General features: G+C 45.2%; 1 pseudogene across 1 annotated transcript in view; it reads left to right on the top strand.

Annotated features, from left to right (window-relative positions):
• LOC310791595 (intermembrane lipid transfer protein VPS13C-like) overlaps positions 1-19,970 on the top strand; it is a 141,799-nt pseudogene that overhangs the window by 8,244 nt on the left and 113,585 nt on the right. The window contains exons 3-13 of the transcript in view: positions 44-64; positions 444-544; positions 1,041-1,166; positions 5,996-6,155; positions 8,697-8,813; positions 9,226-9,329; positions 9,532-9,699; positions 14,644-14,985; positions 15,935-16,082; positions 18,504-18,603; positions 19,252-19,385. The product of the transcript in view is annotated as an intermembrane lipid transfer protein VPS13C-like (transcript). The remainder of the gene's footprint in view (positions 1-43; positions 65-443; positions 545-1,040; positions 1,167-5,995; positions 6,156-8,696; positions 8,814-9,225; positions 9,330-9,531; positions 9,700-14,643; positions 14,986-15,934; positions 16,083-18,503; positions 18,604-19,251; positions 19,386-19,970) is intronic.

Raw genomic sequence — 19,970 nt, 5'->3', positions numbered from 1 at the left:
TGAGAGAATGTCTCTGATGTTTGAACCTGTGCTTCTCCTGCAGGTTCTGCCTCTGGCGCCGGAGGTCCAGTCCCGCATGCTCAGCCTCCCCCCCGCCCTACTGGTCGCCATGGACACAGATGGGTGCTGATTGGTTACTTTAACATCCGTCAATCAACACCCGTTTGATAAAGACATTCTTATGTAAAGACAAGGCTGCCCTGAACCTGGCAGGCGCCAGAATGTCTGTCTGCATGCCTGTGATAGACACACACACAGTATATAATTGTATAGAATAACATAGTACATTTTATTTATCCTTTTTGGGGGTCAGTTCTTAGGTAATTAGGTAATTTTTGTTGGTTTGTCTTTGTCAAACGTTTTCTTTTTTCAGTTGAGTGGGTTTTTCATCAGTGTTTGTGTCAGTTTGTGTCATGTTCTTGACTAATGTGTTTGTCTGTCAGATTCAGATGAAGACACCAGTGAGAGGTCCATGGACGACGAGCAGCAGAGATCAGCGCTGGAGGAGCTCATCAACCTGCACTTCAAGTTCGAAGTCAAGTCGGTGCGTCGGTTCACTGTGTGTGTGTGTGTGTGTATGTGTGTGTATGTGTGTGTGTGTGTTAGTGTTGTCACGGTTTTCGGTACTTCAGTACTTAGTCTGTACTACATTGTTTTCGGTACTTCGGTACCTGTTTTTGCATGGTACCGAGGGTATAGATTTTTTATTTATTCAATAAACAATACTTGAGGGCTACATGCCACTGGTGTTGCACTGTGCACTCACTGCCATACAGAGTTGAATGTAAGAAGTAAGCAGAAGCACATTGTTTTGTTTTAAAGTTGAAGGCTACATGCCATTTGTTCATTGGAAATGGTTGCATACTTTAATAAAGGAGAATATGTTGAAGAAATATCAGTCTTTTTACCGTGGTACCGAAATTGGTACCGAGTACCGTGGAAATTCACTAGTACCGGTACCGACTACTGAATTATTGGTACCGTGACATTGTGTGTGTGTGTGTGTGTGTGTGTGTGTGTGTGTGTGTGTGTGTGTGCAGGTTCGGCTGCAGCTCACCCGGCAGGCCTGTGAGGAGCAGAACCTGCTGGCCCTCAGCGTGTCTCAGCTGGGAGCCGAGGGCCAGCTGAGAACCTACGACATGAACCTCACAGCCTACCTGCACCATGTGGGCCTGGACTACTGTGACACACCAGGTACACACACACACACACACACACACGCAGACACACCTACACACACACACACAGACACACAGACACACCTACACACACACACTAGGGGTTGCACGCCTCCTGATTTTTTCAAGTCGACGTTTCTATCAATAAAGTCGAGTCGACGTCAGCCAGTCATCACGTGGTGCAGTGTTGGTAAAAAAAATACAAATAAAAAGTCTGTCTCAATCTCTGGCCATGTTCACATTACAGGCAAATCCGATTTGCTGATAAAGTCATTAATCATCATTATCTTGATTGGTTTCCCAAATCTGATTTGGGAGTGTGTCCGCACTGCCACAAATCTGATTGTCATGTCGGATCTGTGTGTCCAGACCTAAACAGCCTATCTGCATGGGTTGCTATGGTAACGACGTGGGCGTCAGTAAATATGTACGTTGTTAACGTGGTTTTCCTGCGCAGAAGCATTTGATGATGTGTTGTGAGTGACGTTCAAATCAGATTTGGTGGATCTGCATGTCCGCACTGAAGACACATCAGTCAAAAGCACATTTGAAGCAGATTGGAAACTACCTCCATATGTGGTTTGGGACAAGTGACACAAATCAGACTTGGAGCGTCCAGACCAGGGATTCCGTTAGCCGGTAATTGCCGGCTTTTAGCCGGTATTTGTTGCCGTGGGCCGGCAAATTAAAAGGTCGCCAACTCAAGTAGCCGGTTGGAAATGCCAAATAAATAAATCCATTAGGCTATATAAAATAGCCCAATATTGTGTGACCAGTGATGTTGCCATAAGCTACAACTTAAATATAGACTTAAATATTATATATTTTCGCCCCGCTGTTATGTTGAGTGGTTGGGGGGCTGGGGACGAAGAAAAAATACAGCAGACGCTCAATGCGCACGCTGCAGCTGTTCAGCATCCCGCGCCCAACAGGCCTCGCAGCTGACAGCCCTTTGGATTGACCCAAGAGACCGAAATGTCAACGCAGACGTCCCTCAGCCAGTTATTTTTATGTAGGCCTAACGATGGTCCAGAACAAGATCCAACCAGCCATAAGAAGCCGCCACAGCGAGGAAAAGTTGGGTTGATAAGAATCGCTTTTGCTTTGCACATGTAGTGGAGCGCTGATCATGAAGAAACTGCCACGGCCGTATTGTGAGAATTTTCGCAGCGACAGTTAAGTCCTCTACAGGTTGTAAAGCTTATTATTATGTTCGTTAATTTAGCCATTAATGTCAACATCATTTCAGCATAAATATGCCTAACCTCATTTAATGGGCAGCTTTCATTTATTTGTCTGAATGACTTTATCGCGCATCATCTCAAAGCTCGCAACACGCAACAAGCGATTTCGTTCTCAGATGTAGGCTACAGGTAACACAAGGCTAATATTCTTACCTTTGCCCTTCTGTTTAAAGTAAAGCAAATATTCTCATCTTGTGAAGTAGGCTATAAGTCCGTTCTGAAAGCGAGTTGGATGCCCCCGTGTCAACCAGCTGCAGTCCCTCGTCATCGTTGTAATGGACTACTTCAGAAAATATAGGCTATAAAGTTTGACTGACTGCACATCTCATCTTTGGCTTAGTTCACACCGGTGACCCAGGCCTTGCCTACGCCTTGCCTTTACCCACGCTTTTAAATAGTCAACGAGGCTGTGTACACCGGGCGCCTGAGCGTGAACCCTGCGTGTACCCACGCCTTGCCTGTGCCTTGCCGATTTTATCGTTTAGGCGTGAGTTCTATTTTCAAGCCGACTAGGCGCGTGCAGGCAGGCTTCTTCTGTCAATCCATGAAAGAAAAACACGACAATATCCATGGGAAATGGCAAAGTCAACTGAATTTCAAAATAAAATGGAGTTACTACAACAGTCTTGAGCAGAGAGAGAGAGAGATTGACGTGTGGCTATCACGTGGGGCTTTCTCCCCGTTGGCAAACACATATTCAGGAGAGAGAATAGCGACCGAAGAAGCAAGATGGACAATGTTGTTGTGCCAGCACATATTCTTGCAAGATTACCTCTCTAAAAAGTCAGAGTCAGACCTGGTTATACATATCCAGCATCAATAGAACATTAAATATAGCCTATCAGATTTATTTGACCTACCCATGATAATTCTGGACCACACATGAAAAAATACAGTCGGGACAGAGGAGAGGTGCTTGTGACTCGGCTCAGGTTCAGCGTGGAATAGGCGTGCGGTGTGATCGCAAAAGTGTGTAATAGGTTCACGCCCAGCTCAAGGTCTGCAGGCGTAGGCGTGGGTTGAGGCAAGGCAAGGCGTATGTTCTCCGTGTGAACTTAGCGTTTGGCTTGTTGCAGGTATAGGCAACTTCTTAATTTAGATTATCTTTCAAGTTATTTAATTTCACGTTCTTGGATGCAAAGAGACATTTAATGTATATATGGAATATATGACAAACTCAGTTCACAAAGCTTGTAACAAGTTAATTCACTATAATAAAATACATTTGTTGGACGATTGGATAATAGCTTTTGATTTTTCTGTTTTATTGTTTAATCTTAATGGGTCTGCAAACCCAACGTGTTCATAACGTGTTAGCTTCAGCTTGAGGAGGGAGACCAGTCTGACGGATAAGTGCCACTGATCATGAAAAATGCTGCATGTTTTACTTTAACACGTTCACTGCCAATGACGTATTAATCCGTCAAAAATAATCCAACGGTTCACTGCCAATGACGTATTAACACTTTCAGTGCCACGGCCCTTGGGCAAAAGGTTGCTTGCTGTGCCACATAGGCCGCAATGCATTTTAAAACAGTCATATAATTTCTTTAATAATTACTATGTAAACACTGAACACGCACAAATAACGATGAGACTCTCTTCTATCACCTGCAAAAAAAAGTTTATTGATCCCATTTTCCGTTCTTTAGTTATGAGCCGGAGAAGATAGCTTGATTGAACGAAAAACAGAGCTTTTTTTCTACGAGCTGAGATAATGAGCCTTTTGTGAAATTAAACATTTCAAGCACATCACTGACTCTGAAGCTAATTTTCTGATGTAGTCACACCTCAAAAATAATTTCCTTCAATAAAACAGTGAAGGCAAGGGAATTTTGTTTGGAAGAATAATATTTTTAGCTGAAACCAGCAGCGCTGGCGCCTGCATGCGCTGCTGGTTGCAGCTTCTTGCTGATCTTTTGCTGCTGGTGGGCATCGGATATTCTGGCTTGCGTTTGCCAACCCTGTCCTGCTGTCTGGGTCTGTGTTGTGTACTTGGCTCTGCGTGCCCACCTCCCCCCCTCCTCCTCCCCCCCCCCCCCGTTGTGGGAGGAGTGTCTCTCTGCTCTGCTGTTTTCTCTGCCTGTGCTCAGCACTGAAAAAGTCCGCTAGATCCTGCTTTTTTACAGCCGCGTGTACCAGCTCCCATGCTTCGAGTTGAGAATAATAACAAATCCACGGCTGATCATGTGTTGCAGCGGACACGGAGGCTGTTGCAGCGGACACCGAGGTGCTCAATTGTGATAGCAGATTGGCTGCTGCAGGGGCACAGCTAAACGTTGCTTCAATGAAGCCGCTGCATACGGACGGATGCGATGCGATTTCCTTCCCCCCAATGACTTCTTCTGTGTGTTTCACTCCACGTTCTCTCATCTGGAGAGCGCTGTCGCCACCTAAGGGTTCTGTAAAATAGGTTAGACACATTCAATACCTCTGAATATTGTAAGAGGCGATGTAAGAGGCATAGATCGACACCCCCCCGTCAAAAAAAAAAATTCGAGTTATTGACGCCATTTGGCGTCGCTGGCACTCTACGGTAAATTTCTAATGACGCCACTTTTTTTTTGACGGTGGGACGTTGATCTAACCCTTTTACGTCTCCTACACCAGAATTGGAGGTATTGAATGTGTATAATCTATTTTACCGACCCACTGAGTGGCGACATGTCTCTCCACAGTAGAAAGAGGCGACCCAAAACTGGAGGGAAAAGCGAGAGGAAGCCGTTCTCATACTGTAAAATTGATGGCGAAAACGCGTTCACTTTCGCGCTGATGCACAGCGGTGGCAACGGTGGGGGGTTCCAAGAATAGATTGGATGCACACTTTGAAACACGCAGCATAAATATGACCAGAATCGCAAAAGCTTCATCAAAGCTCTCAACCAAAACTCCACGAAACGAGCGAGTCCACCCAGACTTCCTCAAAGAGCGGCCGCGCAAACAGGCACAGCAGCAGCAGCAACTTCGTTGTGACACGCCCGCTGCAGAGCCAGGGAGGCAGGAGGAGAACACACACGGAGGGAGGAGTTGGAAGCAGAGGGGAGTTTCCTGCTGTTATGGAGGAAATTACTGTTCAAAACTATTGTTTAGATGTCTGACGTCTTACTGATGGCAAAAATGAATGGTTAAAGTGACTGTTCTATCGAATTTCACAAAAAGCCGTTTATCTCTGAATAATTTTTCTGACGCTGAAACCATGCTGTATTCAACTGCTAATGCTTACATAACTACTAACTCTACAAACTAACTCTTTTAGACAGAGAAAGCACACATTCTATTAGTTCTTTTGAGATATTGTGTGTTCACAAAATCTTAGCAGAAAAGAATCCTCGGGTCTTGAAAGATGAGCCAGAATCCTCAAAAAAACCCTCTGGCAGAACCTACCTACAGTAAAAAAAAAAACGTCTGGCAGTGAATGTGTTAACTATGAGCTGGTTTTAGTTAAATATCCATATAGATTTGATTCAGACCTGGGTGGATCTTGTTACACCTAGTTGGATATTGTTAGACCTTGTTGGACCTGGTTAGACCTGGTTGGACCTGGTTAGACCTGGTTGCTGTGTGTCGTCCCAGGTTGAGTTCTCCTCCCTGGATGTCCTCCTCCACACCAGAGCCTTGCTGTCCACCTTCAGCTTCCTGAGCAGCGTGGTGCCTCCTCAGCTCGCGGCGGCACGGGACAGAGAGGCTGGGGAAGGGGCCAAGCAGCCAGAGCGGGCCGGAGTGGGCCGGACAGGTCAGAACACACCAGCTCCACACCGCTAACTTTAATAGCTCATAACAGTAATCAGTTCCTCCAGGACTTTTTTGTGATTGTTGCGATCAAAAATGAAGTTTTGCGTGATTTTTTGGCGGGGACAGGGACGGGGAGAATTGCGGGGAAGTAGATTTTTTTTTCTATCTAATGGCAACTTTTCTGGTGGTAAAATTGCGGGAACTGGAAAAAATTACAAGTTGAGGAACCTGTTGTCATTTTTGCTGAAAGAATCACAGGTATTTTGAAACATTTGCAAGGTTGGTTGAATTTGCATTAATTATTGTGGTCGCAAAATGTCAATTTCCTGGAGGAAGTGAGTAGTGGATACTCAGGACTTCACTCTGATCACTTTGAACACCTTGCAAGCTTGAACACCCAATGTGGAGTAACCTGTATCACCTACCCCTGTGTATATATGTATACATGTTGCTTATTTATACACGTAATTAACTGTATTAATACTGCCTATATTAATAACTGCCTATAACTGTATATATCCATTTATAAAATGGCTCTCTCAAATCAAGCAATCTGATTGGTTCACAGCCATTGTATAATTCCAGTAACCGAGTTCAATAACCCATGGCCATGGGTTATTGGTTGCCATGGCAACTCTCTTACTAAGAGAGTAATAATAAGGCTTACCTCAAATGACAACGTAGAAAAAAAAATGGCGGAGACAGCTGTCAGATCCTTGTGAATCGATCTTCGCTTATAACTTTACTAATACTTCGCAGAAAATGATGTTTTGTACAAGAATAGATGCGGGCTAATGTCTTCTTTGCAAAAGAAAGGCTGTTAACTCCGCATTTAACCCCGCATTTAACCCCGTAACGTTAGTTGGTGTCGGGCAAGCCCTGAGAATGCAACCTGAGTATGCTTCAAGTCTTTGTACAATGAGTCATTATGGACGCATGATGGCGCAACTCTCTTACTAAAAGGCTTTGAAAACAAAATGGCGGAGACACCTTTCAGATCCTTGTGAATCGATCTTCGCTTATAACTTTACTAATACTTCGCAGAAAATGATGTTTTGTACAAGAATAGACGCGGGCTAATGTCTTAACCCCTCTCTCGCGCGCCCTCACTCTTAACCCCGCATCTCTAAATAAGACGTAACGTTACTTGGTACAGCTCTGGTGTCGGACTTTGCAAAAAGCTCTCAGGTTCGCAGCAAGCGCCAGGATTGGCCAATGTCGACTTCAGTCTCCAGAACGATCCAATCAAATCACCCGCAGGTCTATCTTCTTGCTAGAGGTCCCGCCTTACAGTAGTGTTTCAACTGACTCTCAGAATACCATGCCAGTCGGACTTATAGTGTTATTATTATTATATTATTATACTTGGAACCGTTTTATAAAAGCAATATAGCACTCGAGCAGCGTGTGTTGTGGAATATATCCCCCTGATCAGTTGTTATCCCACTCGGCCTGCGGCCTCGTGGGATAACAACTGATCAGGGGGATATATTCACCACAACACACTTGCTCTCGTGATATATTGCTTAAATATACTGTACATATATTCCTTTCATACACACACTTTCAATTAGGGGTGGGAATCACCAGATGCCCACGATACGATACTAAAACGATACTTGAGTCACGATACGATAGTATTGCGATATTGCGATATCGCCGATATTGCGATATATTGAATATTGCGATATATTGGATATTGCGATATTTCGATATATTGCGATTTCTTACTTTTTTAACTGCAAATGATGTCCCCAAAGGAAAACTTTGTCAACATCTGGTTTATATAACAATTTTCCAGTCTGTACATCTGACTTCAACCATTTTATTGCAGCAACATTGTCAAGTAGACAGACCAACAACTTTCATAAAGTCATGTCATAGTTGCATGCACCTGACAAACTGAACTGTTTGTTACAGTCTACTTACAGTCCACCTTAACTGGATGTGTGTGTGGACTACTGTACTTAGGTCGTTTTTGAACAATGCAACTTCACTTCACTTGCACAAAACATCTTGTACAGCCCATTCAGTAACTGGGGAATTTGTAAATTACTGTTATGACAAAACTGTTACTGTTAAAACAAAATGAAAATATGCTACCGTTTGTTTACTGCTGGCCTTGGAATGAAAGTTCATAGCAGCCCGGTGGCATGGCATGGCCTGCAAAAAAAAAGAAAAAAAAAAGCAATATCGATACAATATCGTCAGGCAAAATATTGCGATACTACTACCCACCCCTACTTTCAATATAGACGTGCTTTCATACACTCATTATTATTGCATTGTATATAGTAGTTCATGTTTAATTATCATTTGTGATTCTTGTTTGTTTTAGCCTGAGCAGACTTTTTCTTTCTTTCCTTTGTCTTGTGTGTGAGAGTACATTGAGAGTTAAGCGAACCGGAGCCAATTTCCTTGTATGTGTACATACTTGGCCAATAAAGCTGATTCTGATTCTGATTCTGATCATTATAAGGTGTCATGGTCTCTCCTGCAGTGTCTAAAGGCTCATTATAAGGTGTGATGATCTCTCCTGCAGTGTCTAAAGGCTCGGCAGACGGCAGCGTGTTCAGCTTCAAGCTGTTCGCCATGTTGGGATGTTTCCATGTGGAAGTCTGCGACGACCGCCGCAGCATCGCCGACATCAGAGTCCAAGGTACCAACTTTGTTTTTTTATTTCCCAACGCAAAATCCAAAATACATGTTTTTCCTCTTACCTGTAGTGCAATTTATCCATCTAGATCATTGTTGCCAAGTTTGAGAAATGTCTGCCATAAAGATCTCTGCCTTCTCTCCAATACACAAGCAGCTAGCGGGTGTACTGTAGTTTGGTCGAAACAAAATAGTTCCTACATGAAACTGCTCACAACAAGACATTGCTGTTGAGTTTTTCCAAAAAACAAAGTGCTTTGAGCACGACAAGCTGAAACTCATCCAGTTCCATTGTATTGGAGAGAAGGCCGACATCTCTACGGCCGATATCTCCATATGTGTTTTTGATTTTTGGGTGAATGGTCCCTTTACAACACTCACACAGTGAATTGTGAATGAATAACACCTGTCTGCAGGTATCGACGCCTCGGTCCTGGTCCGCTCTAAAGAGACGGAGGTGTTTGCTCGCCTCAGAGACATCGTGGTCACGGATGTCGACCCCAACACCATTCACAAAAAGGTACAAATCCATCTCGTCTTCATATTCATTTGATCAGAAATTATATTGTTTTGTTCCCATGTTAGATGTTCATAATAATAATAATAATAATAATAACATATATTTCTTATTCTTATTCTTATTCTTATTATTATCTGTATTGTTATTATCAGTGCTGTTGATACCACTTGTAGTTGAGAGTAGTTCCTCTTCTCTCCTCCAGGCGGTGTCCATCATGGGCGAGGAGGTGTTCAGCTTTAAGTTGTGTCTGTTTCCCGGGGCGACGGAGGGGCGGGGCTACAGCGACATGTCGGCGTTGGACGGAGCGGTGACGCTGCGTCTGGGCTGCATCAGGATCCTCTACCGCCACGCCTTCCTCATGTCACTGCTGGTGAGCGACCGCTCAGAGACTAGTTTGCTGTTTTGTATCCTGATACAGCTCCCTAGTCTCTGATGATTTCACAATATAATTATTGAGCTTGTATGGAGGGAATATACTTCTGCTTGTCTGTCTCTCATTTAGCTTCACAGGATTGCTGTTCTCATGTTGTTAGATGTATCTGAACGGAAGCTTGTTGTGATGTCTTCAGTACACTAAGCTTAATGTTAAACCTGGTCTCCACCCTGAGCTGTTCTGAGCTGAATGTGGAAGCTGTGTTTCTATAGCCGTTTTCCCACATGCGTACCAGAAAATTACCTGTAAGTCAATATCGGACATTTCCCTTCACACCTTGGCTCTCGCATGTGGGAATCTAGCAGCGAAATTGCCTGTATGTTGGGAGGCGGGGCGGCACTGCAGAGCGGGTGGGGAGTGACGTGTCGGCAAAACTCTGATGGTGAAATAAGTTTGCTTGTTTATCCGTTCACCTGCGTCGCGTTGAAGCACTTTTTACAGACTGGCTTCGTTTGATGTGTCCGGGCTTGCCTTCGCTGTCGGCAATGTAAGCAAAATACTTCCACATTTCGCTTTGTGCATTTGCTTCATCTGTGTCCCTGTCGGGCTGTGACTGAAGGAGGAGGAGGACTGTGGAGGACCACGTTCCGGTCATTTAGCGGTACAAAGCACACCTAAGCCTGGGGAGATACTGTACCACTGCCCCTCACACCACACCTAAGCCTGGGGAGATACCTTACCACTGCCCCTCACACCACACCTAAGCCTGGGGAGATACCTTACCACTGCCCCTCACACCATACCTAAGCCTGGGGAGATACCTTACCACTGCCCCTCACACCATACCTAAGCCTGGGGAGATACTGTACCACTGCCCCTCACACCACACCTAGGCCTGGGGGAGATACCTTACCACTGCCCCTCACACCACACCTAAGCCTGGGGAGATACTGTACCACTGCCCCTCACACCACACCTAAGCCTGGGGGAGATACCTTACCACTGCCCCTCACACCACACCTAAGCCTGGGGAGATACTGTACCACTGCCCCTCACACCACACCTAAGCCTGGGGAGATACTGTACCACTGCCCCTCACACCACACCTAAGCCTGGGGGAGATACTGTACCACTGCCCCTCACACCACACCTAAGCCTGGGGAGATACTGTACCACTGCCCCTCACACCACACCTAAGCCTGGGGAGATACTGTACCACTGCCCTTCACACCACACCTAAGCCTGGGGAGATACTGTACCACTGCCCCTCACACCACACCTAAGCCTGGGGAGATACCTTACCACTGCCCTTCACACCACACCTAAGCCTGGGGAGATACTGTACCACTGCCCCTCACACCACACCTAAGCCTGGGGAGATACCTTACCACTGCCCTTCACACCACACCTAAGCCTGGGGAGATACCTTACCACTGCCCTTCACACCACACCTAAGCCTGGGGGGAGATACTGTACCACTGCCCCTCACACCACACCTAAGCCTGGGGGAGATACTGTACCACTGCCCCTCACACCACACCTAAGCCTGGGGGAGATACTGTACCACTGCCCCTCACACCACACCTAAGCCTGGGGGGAGATACTGTACCACTGCCCCTCACACCACACCTAAGCCTGGGGGAGATACTGTACCACTGCCCCTCACACCACACCTAAGCCTGGGGAGATACTGTACCACTGCCCCTCACACCACACCTAAGCCTGGGGAGATACCTTACCACTGCCCTTCACACCACACCTAAGCCTGGGGAGATACCTTACCACTGCCCTTCACACCACACCTAAGCCTGGGGGGAGATACTGTACCACTGCCCCTCACACCACACCTAAGCCTGGGGGAGATACTGTACCACTGCCCCTCACACCACACCTAAGCCTGGGGGAGATACTGTACCACTGCCCCTCACACCACACCTAAGCCTGGGGGAGATACTGTACCACTGCCCCTCACACCACACCTAAGCCTGGGGGAGATACTGTACCACTGCCCCTCACACCACACCTAAGCCTGGGGAGATACCTTACCACTGCCCTTCACACCACACCTAAGCCTGGGGAGATACCTTACCACTGCCCTTCACACCACACCTAAGCCTGGGGGGAGATACTGTACCACTGCCCCTCACACCACACCTAAGCCTGGGGGAGATACTGTACCACTGCCCCTCACACCACACCTAAGCCTGTGGGAGATACTGTACCACTGCCCCTCACACCACACCTAAGGCTGGGGGGAGATACTGTACCACTGCCCCTCACACCACACCTAAGGCTGGGGAGATACCTTACCACTGCCCCTCACACTACACCTAACTTCTGTGACACACCAGAATCGTATCCGAGGTGAAAGCCTCGTCTCGCAGGCAGCGGCAGTTTCATTTCGCCGTCCTTGTTAATAGGGGAGACTGTTGACACCGCCCGCATCACCTCACGTCTTGCAGGTCTTGCAGCAGCTGCGTTGCAGCTCGGCGAGTCAATACAAGTTGTGACCGTGGCGGAGCAAAATAGAGCGAGGCGGCGGAGCAAAACAGAGCGCTTCTGGTGTGAATGGCCAGGCTCCTACTCAACGCTTCTGTGACTCGCTGCTTCAGAGACCATAAGGCTGAGCGGGATTCTGTACCATTGCCCATCATGCCACACCTAAGCCTGGGGGAGATACTGTTCCACTGCCCCTGGGCAGGCTGTGGAGATGGTGTACTTTGCATACTGCATTTGGTTACATCGTTTGAATTCTCCATTGGGGTCAGACTTTGGGGCCACTTGATTTTCACTGGGGTCTGTACTGTACCAAACAAGCATGTTCCCTTATGTCTGGACAATATGATTTGTAGACTGGAGCAGCTCTGTAGCTCCACAATACTCAATGTAGTTAGCTAATCTAGCTCTATCTTGGACTAAACTGTTATCTCGCTTAGATGATATTTCATATTTACATTGCAGGCATTTAGTCAACTCTCTTACCCAGACTCTTTTAGTAGAATTGACTTCTTCAAGCAGCCTGACTGCATGTCGGCATCTCTTGTTTGACTTGAACAGCGTTCTGGACAGCAGACCCGGGTCTCAGCATTCGCAAATACTTTGGTGTGTTTGTTTTATCCTACCTGGAGCAGCAGGTGGGTGGAGTTGACCACATCAGGACAAGTTATCAGTGGCAGTAAAGTCTTTCAAATAAAACTTTCAAATACTCTAAACTTTCTGCCACCTGTTGTGTGCCCTGCACCACAGAACCTGAATGGATAGAACATTCTTCCACTGTTTGTCATGGTCATTTGTCTAGAATGGCGATTATGGAATTTTAAGTGTTACCATGGAGACAATACGAGTCTGGACATTAAAGGGATAGTTCTGGTTTTTGGAACCCTAGCCCTATTTGCTACTTACCAATGATGTTGATTGGTAGATTCCTTTCTCAGGACACAATCAATGCTGTTCCTCATACTATCTCTAGACACTTAGCTGCCATCAAACCAATACAAGGTCAATGGGGTCATGCTGTTGTCTGTGCAACCTGACTGAGGCTCACTGAAATGCACTTTGTGTGTGCACTGTGGAGAGTTCTGTGGTTCCACCCCACCCACCTGGGATTCCAGGAAGGTCAAAACAAACGCCAACGGTGTGTTTGACACCAGTCTGACAGGCTCCAGTCTGGAATGTAAAACGACATATTAGGGCCACCGTAGGTAAAGAAATCAAATAAAATACGGAGATTAAAGTCAGAAATGTGTGTGTGTTTGTACTTGTTTTGTCAAGGAACCACATCGCTTCACTTTGCAATATTGGATTGCAAATGCATAACTTTATAATCTCGGAAAATATTCTACCCCCCCCCCCCTCAATTTACGACTTTAATCTAGGAAATTATGAGGTTTTTTTCTGAAATATTACCCCCCCTCTTCCAGCGCCATTATCGATTATTTATTTATTTATTTATTTATTTATTTATACCTACCTACAGTGGCCCTAACATGCCGTCGTAGGAATGGTTTGCCTCAGCACGAATGAAGGAATGCTTTTCATGCACAACATGTAACGTTCAGACTCACACTCTCCATAAGTGCTATGCAGCTGTCACTCAACTGCCATCTTAACCCTCTGATTACCCCCCCCCCACACCAACCACCTCCCCTCCCCACTCCCACATAACGGCGTGTGTGAATTCACTTCCTTGAAAAATGGAGTCAAGTGTTCACATTTCCATCGGCCGCCCAGATTGTATTTTATTTGTTAATTTATGGAGTTACCTTTGTGTCTTTATCATGCAGTCAACCAGAATAGGTTTGAGAGCAAAGCTATCAACACTGCAATCGTTTTATTGCAAGTAAAATACATTTGTGTTAAGAAATACATGTTTGCTTTGCTTTACTTTTTAAGCAATTATAACATCACAGATTGTTAACCAAAGCAATCTAAATGCAGCAGTTGAAACATAACATTTTGTCTATTATTAAGACAGAAGTTATGTGTAAACATACTTGCACATTGATTTGAAACCTCACTCTCTCCTTTACTAACTTTGGATGTTGACAAGCTGTCACTCCGATCCAGACTGGCCAATAGGGACGTGTCTTACATCTTTCAGCCTAGGTCCCGCCCACCAGATTCAGCTCAACAGCAAGTAACACTTTTGGATTCGCAATTTTTTTTTAAAGTCACATTAATACATTTTTAATCACAAAATTAGATTTGCAACAAAAGAAAAACAGTGTGGAATGTTTTGCTCTCGACCCTATTCTGTTTGACTGCATGATAAAGACACAAAAAGTAACCCCATGTTTAGTTTGCATGATGGCAGTTCTTCCAGGCAGTGAGCTCACTCGTCACATGACTCTCCCTCCCTCTAATTACGTCACTTCCTCCCGTCATGACTGACTTCCTGTACGGGTTCATTGATGCGGCGGTGCGTCTCGCTCGCTCTGCCAGTTCTCCTCGCTCACCGCTCGCTCCGTTCGCCCCTCAGATGTTCGTGGACAACTTCCAGACGGCGAAGGAGGCTCTGAGTGCAGCGACGGCCCAGGCGGCGGAGAAGGCAGCGTCCAGCGTCAGAGACTTGGCCCAGAAGAGCTTCCGTCTGTCCATGGACATCAGGCTGAAGGCCCCGCTCATCCTCATCCCCCAGTCCTCCGTCTCCCTGGACGCCCTGGTGGTGGACCTGGGTCTGATCACGCTGGGGAACAGCTTCTCTCTGCTGCCCGCTGAAGGCTTCCCTCTGCCTGCCGTGCTGGAGAAGATGGAGGTCAAGCTGACACAGCTCAAGCTGTCCAGGTACCACATCACCAGTGTTGGGTTAGGGTCGGTACTCAAATAAGTCATATATTAGACGTTACACATTACTTTAAAAAAAAGTAATGCCTTACTTAATTACTCCCTGGAGAAAGTAATTTGTTAACTACTCGTTACATTACCTTTGTGTTACTCCACAACATCGCCTGAGATGCATTGTCACCTAATTGCCAGTTAACGATATAACATGAAACCTTACATATGCCCATATCAGCACACATCCCTATCCTAATAAGTACATACACAACATCTCACTCCTCTCCGTTTCTCCAGCTCATCCAATCTAGTTGTGTTGTGTAATCGAGTTGTTTTGTTTTTGTTGTTTTCTTTTCCATAATCCTGCAGATTCAATTCTGATCCTGCAGATAATTGAATAATTTATGTAATGCAAGTAATGCCATAAGTGTTTGAATCGTAACTGTAATGTGATTACTGGATTTTGCGTTACTTTCCAATGCGTTAACCCCAACACTGCACACACCACACACAGCTTCTGTGGACCACACAACACACATCTGGCAGCTTCTGTGGACCACACCACACACATCTGGCAGCTTCTGTGCATGAAAACCTGAGAAAAGCAGCTTTATATACACACGCGTAAGGGGAATTGTCTGCGGAAGCTGTCTCAAATACGCACATACACACCAGATGTGGGCCGTATCTCTGACATCTCTGAGGTACAGTTTATTCTACGCTGGTACCGCATTTACCATAAAATGCTATGAACACCGCAAACATCGGACACTAACCATAAATTAACCTTTAGATAGAAGTAGATATTCTTACAGGCCTGCCAAGTGGACATTTCATTACAAATCAAAGTCCTTGTATGTGTACATACTTGGCCAATAAAGCTGTTTGTTGTTTTAGGATTATCTGTCAGATCCTTTCTCTATTATTTCATCTCGTCATAATTTTTCTCTGGCAGAACGGTTCTGAATCAAGGTTCCCCGCAGCCGGACTTTGAGATTCTCCAACCAATCAACTTGGAGCTTCTCGTCAACAGAAACCTGGCTGCTTCCTGGTTCACCAAGATCCCCGGTGTTCAGGTCCAGGGAGTGCTGAAGTCCATGAATGTAAGAGTCAATACACACACACAGACACACTCTCTGACCCTGTTCTGTCCCTGTCCCACACACTGAAATTTGATTTGACCCGATCTAACCAAGTAAAATCAATTGAGAACCAGTTCTTATTTACAATGATGACCTGGCCAAGAGGCTTTAGCAAGAGTATATAAAATAAACACATCATTGCATTTACACTTATAACTCATGAACTCAAAAGAAACTTCTCCCTCACTCAAGGAACTGTTACTCTCCTGTTGTTATCTTCTGAATGTGGATAAAACAAACAAGTAGCCTAGACTCTTCCCTTCCTTTCACATGGTCTTAGTCCTTTCAAGCTAGCAGTGAAACAAAAGATGCTAACGAAAATACACTTGACCAAAAACAACATCCAACTCGGTCTTTGAGCATTCATCTCGCCCGCTAAATGTAGCTGACTGGTTATCTAACATCTAGGTACTTTGTGAACTGACTCTAAAGTTGTTTTAAACCACATTTACAGACCTGCGGAGCAGTAAGGAATGACACGAGTTATTCAGTGTGCAACCCACTCTGACGCCATGTTTATCCTGCGTCTGACCTCTGACTTGCCTGACACGGCTTGAGTTGGGTGTTTCCTACTAAACCTGGTATTACAGCGACACCTGTTGTCACAAGAAGTAGTAGCGTTTGAACCAAATGTGTTATAAAAATAATATATTGAGAGACAAAATGATATACCGTAAATTCCGGACTATAAGCCGCGGCTTTTTTCCCGTTTTTTGGCCCCTGCGGCTTATATAACGGTGCGGCTTATCTATGGATTTTTTCAGAAAAAAAAAAAAAAAATACAAATAAAATCTCTCTTTTTTAGCACTCTTTCTAACTATAAATCCACTTCTGTTTTAATTTCCTCTCTTGCCCTCTTTTCACCACACCGCGGACACTGTGTGCACTGTAAAAATAAACAACGGTGGTGTTGTGTTATGTTGTTTTGTTGAAATGTTACGGTAATACGGTAAATGGGAGCTTCCTCAAACAGCCATCTCTTTCCCGACAATCCCCTCTGTGCGTGACCACTTACATATGGTAATTACGGTAAGCAAACGGCCACTCGGCCATCAACTCCCTCCCCCGACTACCAGGAGAAAATCACAAACTTCGGCGAATTCACACAAAGGAAGATCAAGGAATATTCACAACAAGACGAGCAGTAGAAGCAACACTCTCACTTACCATGGGGAAGGTACGCAGAAATTCACACGACGCAGCTTTCAAGTTGAAAGCAGTCAATCTCGCATTAAAAGAGGGAAACAGAGCAGCCGCGCGTAACCTGGGCATCGATGAGTCAATGGTGAGGCGTTGGACGGTGCAGCAGGAGGAACTGTCTCAGTGCAAGAAGACCAAAAAGTCCTTCAGAGGTCATAAAAGCATCCACAATCACCAACGGGTTCCAAAACGCTGGACTGCTGCGGGATGAAGAGGATGACGCCGCCACAGCTGGCGCTGAGGGCCGTCAGAGGCTTCAGAGGCTGTTCGATGCCGACAGTGACGAAGAGGAGTTCGTTGGTTTTGAGTGACAATGAAGGAGAGAGGAGAGTGGTTGACGAAGCCACCCTGAACCTGTTCGTTTCCGACACTGAAGATGAGGACTTTGGTGGTTTCAGTACGCAGGAAGAAGAGGAAGACGAGGATTAGTGACTTGACTTCTCTGGTTACAGGTTTGCTGCACATATAGCCTATTGTTGTGTGATTTTGTCTGGGGATTAGTGACCTGACTTTTCTTTTGTTTTGTTGAAATGTTAATAAATGGGAGCTTCCCCAAACAGCCATCTCTTTCCCGACATTCCTCTCTGTGCACGAACCCTTTCATATGGTAATTAAACATCAAAACACCCGCGGCTTATAGACCGGTGCGGCTTATATAAGAAAAAAATAGTCAATTTTGGTCCCGCGGCTTATATACCGGTGCGCCTTATAGTCCGGAATTTACGGTATATTGAGAGACAAAAAAATAAAGTAGCTAGTGATCTAAATAAAAATTAAGCGGGTGTCTTTATTATGCGTCTAAATTTATGTTTTAATTTTAATTTAATTTTAATATAGAATGAATGAATGAAACCTTTATTGCCCCTCAGGGAATTTCCTCTGCACAGAGAGAGCCCAAAAAACATGAACATGACAGACAGTCAGGCACACACACATATAATACAAAACATGAGCATAATATACATACATCATAAAAAAGCATCACACTTCATGACCAATCAAAAAGCACTAGGTGCATGATCAATAAAGGCTAAAAGATCAAACCAAAAAAAAAAACTTGTCAACAGGCTTGTCAAAACTAAAACTTGTCAACTTGTCAATAGGCTGGTTATCCAACCCTCTACATTAGAACATGTGTCCGCCTTCACCCTGTGAGGTGTTAAAGTGTAACCATCTCCCCAGGTGAGTCTGGGTCAGGAGGACCTGGGCGTGCTGATGAAGATCCTACTGGAGAACATCGCAGAGGGAAGTCAAGAGCACAAGCTGGACCTGAAGAGGCAGGGTGAGTCCACTCCACACCTTCTGCTTCTCAACATAGTCAAATGTTTTAATGCTACGTTAGTCCTTTCACGAGAGCAGCAGTTGATGAGCAAATACCTCGCCCAAAATCTAATGCCTTAAAAAAGACAGTTGTCTATGGTGCAATCAGTCTTTGGAATAGCAGCCCCCTTCACATACGACAATGTAATAGTCATCATCATTCAAATTTAAGAATGGATGACTCTTTAGCAGTTGGTCAGTAGTCCAGAGTTGGTCATTGTCACGGCACCATTAACTCTGGGCATCATTATTTACCATTATCATTAGGAACTCGTTCATCTAGGGCAGGGGTCACCAATTATTTCTCCACATGAGAAACCCAGATTGTTGCGATGGCCAGTGCCCATCGCTGATCTAGATCACAAATACAACATGAACATCTTTCTTGGTCTCTTTTTTATGATCTCAGATCTAAAGGTGATCAACATCAGAGTTGATATTTGTATTCGATGGGATGATCTGAAAAGTCTAAAGGTTCGGCTCTGTTGCCAAATGAAATGACCACTTCTCTGTTTTATCCTGAAAACGTCTGTAAAGAAATTGTTCACAACATCAACATCAAGTCGGTGAAAGAGAGAACTCACATGTTGTCTCTCCTCTGTGTCCTCAGAGAAGGCGGAGCTGTGTGAGCAGCAGATGGAGGCGGTGATGTCACCGGCAGGAGGCGGTGCTCCGCCGGCCGTCGCCAACGGAGTGCCAGGCGAGAACACCGTTAACGTTCTGCTCAACTTTCAGATCAAAGAGGTAAACAATACACCAGGTGGAGAGAGGACTCACTCTGCTGCTGGACGTGTGACCAACATGTCCCCGTACTCGCCATTAATCGCTCTTCAAACACAATCCATAGCACATGGTCTAAAAGGCATCACACCCGTGCGTTTAGGGCGTGTCCAAATCCAAATCGCTATTTAAGCGGCACACAAAGTAAGGCACAAGGCCCAAGTTGATGTCCATTCACTAATCATAGGTGTGTTTTGGGCGTAAAATGAACTCAACCAATCAACCTTTGTAAGTACCCTCAGACCCATGTCCTCACCACATCAGACATCTTTCAATTACTGGTATGTCTAGAACCAAATAAATTACACTCAGTTTTGCCAAGATGGAGTAATAGCTTGTTGTCACTTAGCCATCTACTAACCAATGTAAGCTCTGAGTTTAAGGTTTCTTCAATTGCGCTTTTGTCTTTGTGCGACATAAGTAAGGCAGAGGCATCTGCATGAAGAAAGAGATCAGATGAATACGCTGGTTTCAAATCATTTACATACAGCAGGAAAGAAAGAGGCCCTAGGACACTCCCCTGGAGAACGCCACACTCTGGTATCTCAG

The sequence above is a fragment of the Poromitra crassiceps genome (assembly GCF_964638095.1).
Source record: "Poromitra crassiceps genome assembly, chromosome: 16".
In the NCBI taxonomy this organism is placed as follows: Eukaryota; Metazoa; Chordata; class Actinopteri; order Beryciformes; family Melamphaidae; genus Poromitra; species Poromitra crassiceps.
The sequence above is the reverse complement of the archived record's forward strand: the minus strand, read 5'-3'. Positions and strand labels throughout refer to the sequence as shown.